Raw genomic sequence first — 9,797 nt, forward strand, 5'->3', positions numbered from 1 at the left:
GTCCCAACCCTAGTCTCAGTCCTAACCCTAGTCTCAGTCCTAACCCTAGTCTCAGTCCTAACCCTAGTCTCAGTCCTAACCCTAGTCTGTCCTAACCCTAGTCTCAGTCCTAACCCTAGTCTCAGTTCTAACCCTAGTCTCAGCCCAAACCTAGTCTCAGTCCTAACCCTAGTCTCAGTCCTAACCCTAGTCTCAGTCCTAACCCTAGTCCTAACCCTAGTCCTAACCCTAGTCTCAGTCCTAACCCTAGTCTCAGTCCCAACCCTAGTCTCAGTCCTAACCCTAGTCTCAGTCCTAACCCTAGTCTGTCCTAACCCTAGTCTCAGTCCCAACCCTAGTCTCAGTCCTAACCCTAGTCTCAGTCCTAACCCTAGTCTCAGTCCTAACCCTAGTCTCAGTCCTAACCCTAGTCCTAACCCTAGTCTCAGTCCCAACCCTAGTCTCAGTCCCAACCCTAGTCTCAGTCCCAACCCTAGTCTCAGTCCTAACCCTAGTCTCAACCCTAGTCTCATTCCTAACCCTAGTCTCAGTCCTAACCCTAGTCTAAGTCCTAACCCTAGTCTCAGTCCTAACCCTAGTCTCAGTCCTAACCCTATTCTCAGTCCTAACCCTAGTCTGTCCTAACCCTAGTCTCAGTCCTAACCCTAGTCTCAGCCCTAACCCTAGTCTCAGTCCTAACCCTAGTCCTAACCCTAGTCCTAACCCTAGTCTCAGTCCTAACCCTAGTCTCAGTCCTAACCCTAGTCTCAGTCCCAACCCTAGTCTCAGTCCCAACCCTAATCTCAGTCCTAACCCTAGTCTGTCCTAACCCTAGTCTCAGTCCTAACCCTAGTCTCAGTCCTAACCCTAGTCTCAGTTCTAACCCTAGTCTCAGTCCTAACCCTAGTCTCAGTCCTAACCCTAGTCTCAGTCCTAACCCTAGTCCTAACCCTAGTCCTAACCCTAGTCTCAGTCCTAACCCTAGTCTCAGTCCTAACCCTAGTCTCAGTCCCAACCCTAGTCTCAGTCCCAACCCTAGTCTCAGTCCTAACCCTAGTCTCAGTCCTAACCCTAGTCTCAGTCCTAACCCTAGTCTCAGTCCTAACCCTAGTCTCAGTCCTAACCCTAGTCTCAGTCCTAACCCTAGTCTCAGTCCTAACCCTAGTCTCAGTCCTAACCCTAGTCTCAACCCTAAACCTAGTCCTAACCCTAGTCTCAACCCTAAACCTAGTCCTAACCCTAGTCTCAGTCCTAACCCTAGTCTCAGTCCTAACCCTAGTCTCAGTCCCAACCCTAGTCTCAGTCCCAACCCTAGTCTCAGTCCCAACCCTAGTCTCAGTCCTAACCCTAGTCTCAGTCCTAACCCTAGTCTCAGTCCTAACCCTAGTCTGTCCTAACCCTAGTCTCAGTCCTAACCCTAGTCTCAACCCTAAACCTAGTCCTAACCCTAGTCTCAGTCCTAACCCTAGTCTCAGTCCTAACCCTAGTCTCAGTCCTAACCCTAGTCTCAGTCCTAACCCTAGTCTCAGTCCTAACCCTAGTCTCAGTCCTAACCCTAGTCTCAGTCCTAAACCTAGTCCTAACCCTAGTCTCAACCCTAAACCTAGTCCTAACCCTAGTCTCAGTCCTAACCCTAGTCTCAGTCCTAACCCTAGTCTCAGTCCCAACCCTAGTCTCAGTCCCAACCCTAGTCTCAGTCCCAACCCTAGTCTCAGTCCTAACCCTAGTCTCAGTCCTAACCCTAGTCTCAGTCCTAACCCTAGTCTGTCCTAACCCTAGTCTCAGTCCTAACCCTAGTCTCAACCCTAAACCTAGTCCTAACCCTAGTCTCAGTCCTAACCCTAGTCTCAGTCCTAACCCTAGTCTCAGTCCTAACCCTAGTCTCAGTCCCAACCCTAGTCTCAGTCCTAACCCTAGTCTCAGTCCTAACCCTAGTCTCAGTCCTAACCCTAGTCTCAACCCTAGTCTCAACCCCAACCCTAGTCTCAGTCCTAACCCTAGTCTCAACCCCAACCCTAGTCTCAACCCCAACCCTAGTCTCAACCCCAACCCTAGTCTCAACCCCAACCCTAGTCTCAACCCTAATCCTAGTCTCAACCCTAATCCTAGTCTCAACCCTAATCCTAGTCTCAACCCCAACCTTAGTCTCAACCCCAACCCTATTCTCAACCCTAACCCTAGTCTCAATCCCAACCCTAGTCTCAGTCCTAACAATAGTCTCAATCATAATCCTAGTCTCAAGCCTAACCCTAACCTCAAGCCTAACCCTAACCTCAAGCCTAACCTCAAGCCTAACCCTAACCTCAAGCCTAACCCTAACCTCAACCCTAACCTCAAGCCTAACCCTAACCTCAAGCCTAACCCTAACCTCAAGCCTAACCCTAACCTCAAGCCTAACCTCAAGCCTAACCCTAACCTCAAGCCTAACCCTAACCTCAAGCCTAACCCTAACCTCAAGCCTAACCCTAGCCTCAACCCTAACCTCAAGCCTAACCCTAACCTCAAGCCTAACCCTAGCCTGGTTATACATTGCACTTAGCAGTAACAGATCTATGGGCTGAAAGGAGCTTCCACCATGTTGCTGACACCATTCCAGTTCCTTCAGTTCTCATGGAGGATGCAGTCTTCAGGCTGTGAGTCATGTGTCCTGAACTAGGAGATAAAAGGGTTGTCTGAATTAGAGAGAAATGTGTGTGTGTGTGTGGGGGGGGGGGGGGGGGGGCTCCTAAGGATGGACAGCAGTAAAAGGTCACGTCATTGTTTAGCTGTGTGTTTAATCACAGAATAACCTTTACCTTTCCCTACCCATCTCATGGCTACATACCTCTGTGTGCGTGTGTTTTAAAGAAAAGGAGAGAAAGACAGAAAGAGAAAAAGATTAAAAGACACAGACAGAAAGGTAGAGGGAGGGCAATCAACAAACACCCCTCCTGTACCCAACCACAGGAAGTTGGAAAAGGACAGGAGGAAAAACAGGAAGCTGAAGTCCTGTTATGGAAGACTGCAATCCTAAGAGTGCGGGTGTCTCTGTGTGTGTGTGTTTGTCTCTCTCTGTGTGTGTGTGTGTGTCTCTCTGTGTGTGTGTTTGTCTCTCTCTCTCTGTGTGTGTGTGTGTCTCTGTGTGTGTGTGTGTTTGTGTCTCTCTCTGTGTGTGTGTTTGTCTCTGTGTGTGTGTTTGTCTCTGTGTGTGTGTGTGTCTCTGTGTGTGTGTTTGTCTCTCTCTGTGTGTGTGTGTTTGTCTCTCTCTGTGTGTGTGTGTGTCTCTCTCTGTGTGTGTGTCTCTCTCTGTGTGTGTCTCTGTGTGTGTGTGTCTCTGTGTGTGTGTGTTTGTCTCTCTCTGTGTGTGTGTGTGTGTCTCTCTGTGTGTGTGTGTGTGTGTTTGTCTCTCTCTGTGTGTGTGTGTGTGTGTGTCTCTGTGTGTGTGTGTGTTTGTCTCTCTCTGTGTGTGTGTGTGTGTCTCTCTCTGTGTGTGTGTGTCTCTCTCTGTGTGTGTGTGTCTCTGTGTGTGTCTCTCTCTGTGTGTGTGTGTCTCTGTGTGTGTGTGTGTGTGTGTGTGTCTCTGTGTGCGTGTCTCTGTCTGTGTGTGAGCGTCTCTCTGTGTGTGTTCATGTGTGTGAGGCCAGGAGAAAGGAGCTAATGGAGAGATCGATGAAGATGAGTCATCCTCACCCTCCTCCCTAGAGTGATGTCATCATCCCTCGCCCTGAAGTACACCACCCTCTTCCAACAAGGCCTGAGCATGACCTCTAACCCCGGCCATTATTTTCTTCCACATCTCTCTCTCTCCTGCTCTCTATAACTCTCTGTCTCCCGCTCTCTCTATCCTGCTCTCTCTAATCCTCTCTCTTCTCTCTTTCTCTCTCCTGCTCTTTAACTCTCTCTCTTTCTCTCTCCTGCTTTCTTTAACTCTCTCTCTCTCTTTCTCCTCTATTTCTCTCTCCTGCTCTCTCTCTCTAACTCTCCCTCTCCTCTATTTCTCTCTCCTGCTCTTTAACTCTCTCTCTTTCTCTCTCCTGCTTTCTTTAACTCTCTCTCTCTCTCTTTCTCCTCTATTTCTCTCTCCTGCTCTCTCTCTCCAACTCTCCCTCTCCTCTATTTCTCTCTCCTGCTCTCTCTCTCTCCTCTCTCCCCAGCTGGCTAGTTTAGCTCAGTCAGTGTATCAGCTTTAATTTCTCTTAATGAAGCCAGTTAGTGTCAGAGAGAGAACATTCATGGTCACACATACAGTACGCCAAGGTAAATCAATGTAGAAAAGGTCACCAAGGAGTAATCATAACTCCTTCCACAGTGTGTGCGTGGAAACACAAAGACACGCTGCCAGGACACCTCTTACACACACACAAATTAATTCAATAAGGTGTGAGAAGAGGAGGGAGGACAGGAGACACACAGAGACAAACACACGCACAGAGACAGACAGACAGACAGACAGACAGACAGACAGACAGACAAACAAACACAAGAACATGGCTGCTACAGTCCAGGCTGTGCTCCAGTAGTGGTTCCCTGCTGTGCTGCCTGATGCAAGGCTGATGATACAGAGGAAAGTCTTTATCATAGATTCCCATCTGACACACACACACACACACCTTTTTAAAACACACACACATGCACAGAGACCACACACACGCACAGAGACAACACACACACAGAGAGAGAGAGAGAGAGAGAGAGAGAGAGAGAGAGAGAGACAGAGAGAGAGAGAGAGAGACACACACACACACACAGAGATACACATACACACACACAGAGAGAGAGACACACACACACAGACAGGTAAACACAAGAACACGGCTGCTACAGTCCAGGATGTGCTCCAGTAGGGTTTCCCTGCTGTGCTGCCTGATGCAAGGCTGATGATACAGAGGAAAGTCTTTATCATAGATTCCCATCTGACCCACACACACACCTCTTTAAAACACACACAAGCACACACAAACTCACGGAAGAGACTAAGAGAGTTAGTTTCACTGGCTTGGCTCTGAGTCTGAGCTACTGTTATACTGTTGATGTCAACTGGTGGTCACCAAGGTTCTCCGACCCTGTTCCTGGAGAGATACCCTTCTCTAGGTTTATCTCTCCGACCCTGTTCCTGGAGAGATACCCTTCTCTAGGTTTATCTCTCCGACCCTGTTCCTGGAGAGATACCCTTCTCTAGGTTTATCTCTCTGACCCTGTTCCTGGAGAGATACCCTTCTCTATGTTTATCTCTCCGACCCTGTTCCTGGAGAGATACCCTTCTCTAGGTTTATCTCTCCGACCCTGTTCCTGGAGAGATACCCTTCTCTAGGTTTATCTCTCCGACCCTGTTCCTGGAGAGATACCCTTCTCTAGGTTTATCTCTCCGACCCTGTTCCTGCAGAGATACCCTTCTCTAGGTTTATCTCTCCGACCCTGTTCCTGCAGAGATACCCTTCTCTAGGTTTATCTCTCCGACCCTGTTCCTGCAGAGATACCCTTCTCTAGGTTTATCTCTCCGACCCTGTTCCTGCAGAGATACCCTTCTCTAGGTTTATCTCTCCGACCCTGTTCCTGCAGAGATACCCTTCTCTAGGTTTATCTCTCCGACCCTGTTCCTGGAGAGATACCCTTCTCTAGGTTTATCTCTCCGACCCTGTTCCTGGAGAGATACCCTTCTCTAGGTTTATCTCTCCGACCCTGTTCCTGGAGAGATACCCTTCTCTAGGTTTATCTCTCCGACCCTGTTCCTGCAGAGATACCCTTCTCTAGGTTTATCTCTCCGACCCTGTTCCTGCAGAGATACCCTTCTCTAGGTTTATCTCTCCGACCCTGTTCCTGCAGAGATACCCTTCTCTAGGTTTATCTCTCCGACCCTGTTCCTGCAGAGATACCCTTCTCTAGGTTTATCTCTCCGACCCTGTTCCTGCAGAGATACCCTTCTCTAGGTTTATCTCTCCGACCCTGTTCCTGGAGAGATACCCTTCTCTAGGTTTATCTCTCCGACCCTGTTCCTGGAGAGATACCCTTCTCTAGGTTTATCTCTCCGACCCTGTTCCTGGAGAGATACCCTTCTCTAGGTTTATCTCTCTGACCCTGTTCCTGGAGAGATACCCTTCTCTATGTTTATCTCTCCGACCCTGTTCCTGGAGAGATACCCTTCTCTAGGTTTATCTCTCCGACCCTGTTCCTGGAGAGATACCCTTCTCTAGGTTTATCTCTCCGACCCTGTTCCTGGAGAGATACCCTTCTCTAGGTTTATCTCTCCGACCCTGTTCCTGCAGAGATACCCTTCTCTAGGTTTATCTCTCCGACCCTGTTCCTGGAGAGATACCCTTCTCTAGGTTTATCTCTCCGACCCTGTTCCTGCAGAGATACCCTTCTCTAGGTTTATCTCTCCGACCCTGTTCCTGCAGAGATACCCTTCTCTAGGTTTATCTCTCCGACCCCGGTTGTAACTAATCTACCTCAGTTAATAAACCAGCTTATTATTAAAATCAGGTGCTCTAGGTTAGGGTTCGAGCGAACATCTACAGGACGGTATCATAACAGGAACACGTTTGGAGAGCCCTGGTGGAGACTGACTCTGACTAATAGATTGGTGGAGACTGACTCTGACTACTGGATTGGAGACTGACTCTGAATATTATTTTGGTGGAGACTGACTCTGACTACTAGATTGGTGGAGACTGACTCTGAATAATAGATTGATGGAGACTAGAGGTCGACCGATTAATCGGAATGGGCGATTAATTGGGGCCGATTCCAAGTTTTCATAATAATCGATAATCAGCATTTTTGGACACCGATCACGGCCGATTACATTGCACTTCCCGAGGAGACTGCGTGGCAGGCTGACTACCTGTTATGCGGATGCAGCCATGAGCCAAGGTAAGGTGCTAGCTAGCATTAAACGTATCTTATAAAAAACAAACAATCTTAACATAGTCACTAGTTAACTACACATGGTTGATGATATTACTAGATTATCTAGCTTGTCTTGCGTTGCATATAATCGATGCGGTGCCTGTTAATTTATCATTGAATCACAGCCTACTTCGCCAAACGGGTGAATTAACAAGCGCATTCGCGAAAAAAGCACTGTCGTTGCACCAATGTGTACCTAACCATAAACATCAACGCCTTTCTTAAAATCAATACACAAGTATATATTTTTAAACCTCATATTTAGTTAATATTGCCTGCTAACATGAATTTCTTTTAACTAGGGAAATTGTGTCACTTCTCTTGCGTTCTGTGTAACAGAGTCAGGATATATGCAGCAGTTTGGTTCGCCTGGCTCGTTGCGAACTGTGTGAAGACTATTTCTTCCTAACAAAGACAGCCAACTTCGCCAAACGGGGGATGATTTAACAAAAGCGCATTTGCGAAAAAAGCACAATCGTTGCACGAATGTACCTAACCATAAACATCAACGTCTTTCTTAAAATCAATACACAGAAGTATATATTTTTAAACCTGCATATTTAGTTAGAAGAAATTCACGTTAGCAGGCAATATTAAACTAGGGATATTGTGTCACTTCTCTTGCGTTCATTGCACGCAGAGTCGGGGTATATGCAACAGTTTGGGCCGCCTGGCTCTTTGCGAACTAATTTACCAGAATTTTACGTAATTATGACATAACATTGAAGGTTGTGCAATGTAACAGGAATATTTAGACCTATGGATGCCACTCATTAGACAAAATACGGAACGGTTCCGTATTTCACTGAAAGAACAAACTTTTTATTTTCTAAATGATAGTTTCCGGATTTGACCATATTAATGACATAAGGCTCCTACTTCTGTGTGTTATTATGTTATAATTAAGTCTATGATTTGATAGAGCAGTCCGACTGAGCGGTGGTAGGCAGCAGCAGGCTCGTAAGCATTCGTTCAAACAGCACTTTCGTGCGTTTGCCAACAGCTCTTCGCAATGCTTAAAGCATTGCGCTGTTTATGACTTTAAGCCTATCAACTCCTGAGATTAGGCTGGTGTAACCGATGTGAAATGGCTAGCTAGTTAGCGGGGTGCGCGCTAATAGCGTTTCAATCGGTGACGTCACTCGCTCTGAGACCTTGAAGTAGTTGTAGTTGTGGAGCGATGGGTAACGATGCTTCGAGGGTGGCTGTTGTCGATGTGTTCCTGGTTCGAGCCCAGGGAGGGACGGAAGCTATACTGTTACACTGGCAATACTAAAGTGCCTATAAGAACATCCAATAGTCAAAGGTATATGAAATACAAATGGTATAGAGAGACATAGTCCTATAATTCCTATAATAACTACAACCTAAAACTTCTTACCGGAGGATATTGAAGACACATGTTAAAAGGAACCACTAGCTTTCATATGTTCTCATGTTCTGAGCAAGGAACTTAAATGTTAGCTTTTCTACATGGCACATATTGTACTTTTACTTTCTTCTCCAACACTGTTTTTGCATTATTTAAACCAAATTGAACATGTTTCATTATTTATTTGAGGCTAAATTGATTTTATTGATGTTTTATATTAAGTTAAAATAAGTGTTCATTCAGTATTGTTGTAATTGTCATTATTACAAATAAATAAATAAATCAAATTTAAAAAACGGACGATTTAATCGGTATCAGCTTTTTTTGGTCCTCCAATAATCAGTATCGGTGTTGAAAAATCCTAATCGGTCAACCTCTAGTGGAGACTGACTCTGACTAATAGATTGGTAGAGACTGACTGTGACTAATAGATTGGTAGAGACTGACTCTGACTACTAGATTGGTAGAGACTGACTCTAATAGATTTGTAGAGACTGACTCTGACTAGTAGATTGGTAGAGACTGACTCTAATAGATTGGTAGAGACTGACTCTAATAGATTGGTAGAGACTGACTCTAATAGATTGGTAGAGACTGACTCTGACTACTAGATTGGTAGAGACTGACTCTGACTACTAGATTGGTAGAGACTGACTCTAATAGATTTGTAGAGACTGACTCTGACTAGTAGATTGGTAGAGACTGACTCTAATAGATTGGTAGAGACTGACTCTAATAGATTGGTAGAGACTGACTCTGACTAGTAGATTGGTAGAGACTGACTCTAATAGATTGGTAGAGACTGACTCTGACTAGTAGATTGGTAGAGACTGACTCTAATAGATTGGTAGAGACTGACTCTAATAGATTGGTAGAGACTGACTCTGACTAGTAGATTGGTAGAGACTGACTCTAATAGATTGGTAGAGACTGACTCTGACTAGTAGATTGGTAGAGACTGACTCTAATAGATTGGTAGAGACTGACTCTAATAGATTGGTAGAGACTGACTCTAATAGATTGGTAGAGACTGACTCTGACTAGTAGATTGGTAGAGACTGACTCTAATAGATTGGTAGAGACTGACTCTGACTAGTAGATGGTAGAGACTGACTCTAATAGATTGGTAGAGACTGACTCTAATAGATTGGTAGAGACTGACTGACTAATAGATTGGTAGAGACTGACTCTGACTAGTAGATTGGTAGAGACTGACTCTAATAGATTGGTAGAGACTGACTCTGACTAGTAGATTGGTAGAGACTGACTCTGACTAGTAGATTGGTAGAGACTGGCTCTAATAGATTGGTAGAGACTGACTCTAATAGATTGGTAGAGACTGACTCTGACTAGTAGATTGGTAGAGACTGACTCTAATAGATTGGTAGAGACTGACTGACTAATAGATTGGTAGAGACTGACTCTGACTAGTAGATTGGTAGAGACTGACTCTAATAGATTGGTAGAGACTGACTCTGACTAGTAGATTGGTAGAGACTGACTGACTCTAAATACAGGTATCTGTGATTTGATATACGATCTAACCATTTAATAATATAGA

This window comes from Salvelinus fontinalis, chromosome 33 (genome assembly GCF_029448725.1).
Source record: "Salvelinus fontinalis isolate EN_2023a chromosome 33, ASM2944872v1, whole genome shotgun sequence".
Taxonomy (NCBI): Eukaryota; Metazoa; Chordata; class Actinopteri; order Salmoniformes; family Salmonidae; genus Salvelinus; species Salvelinus fontinalis.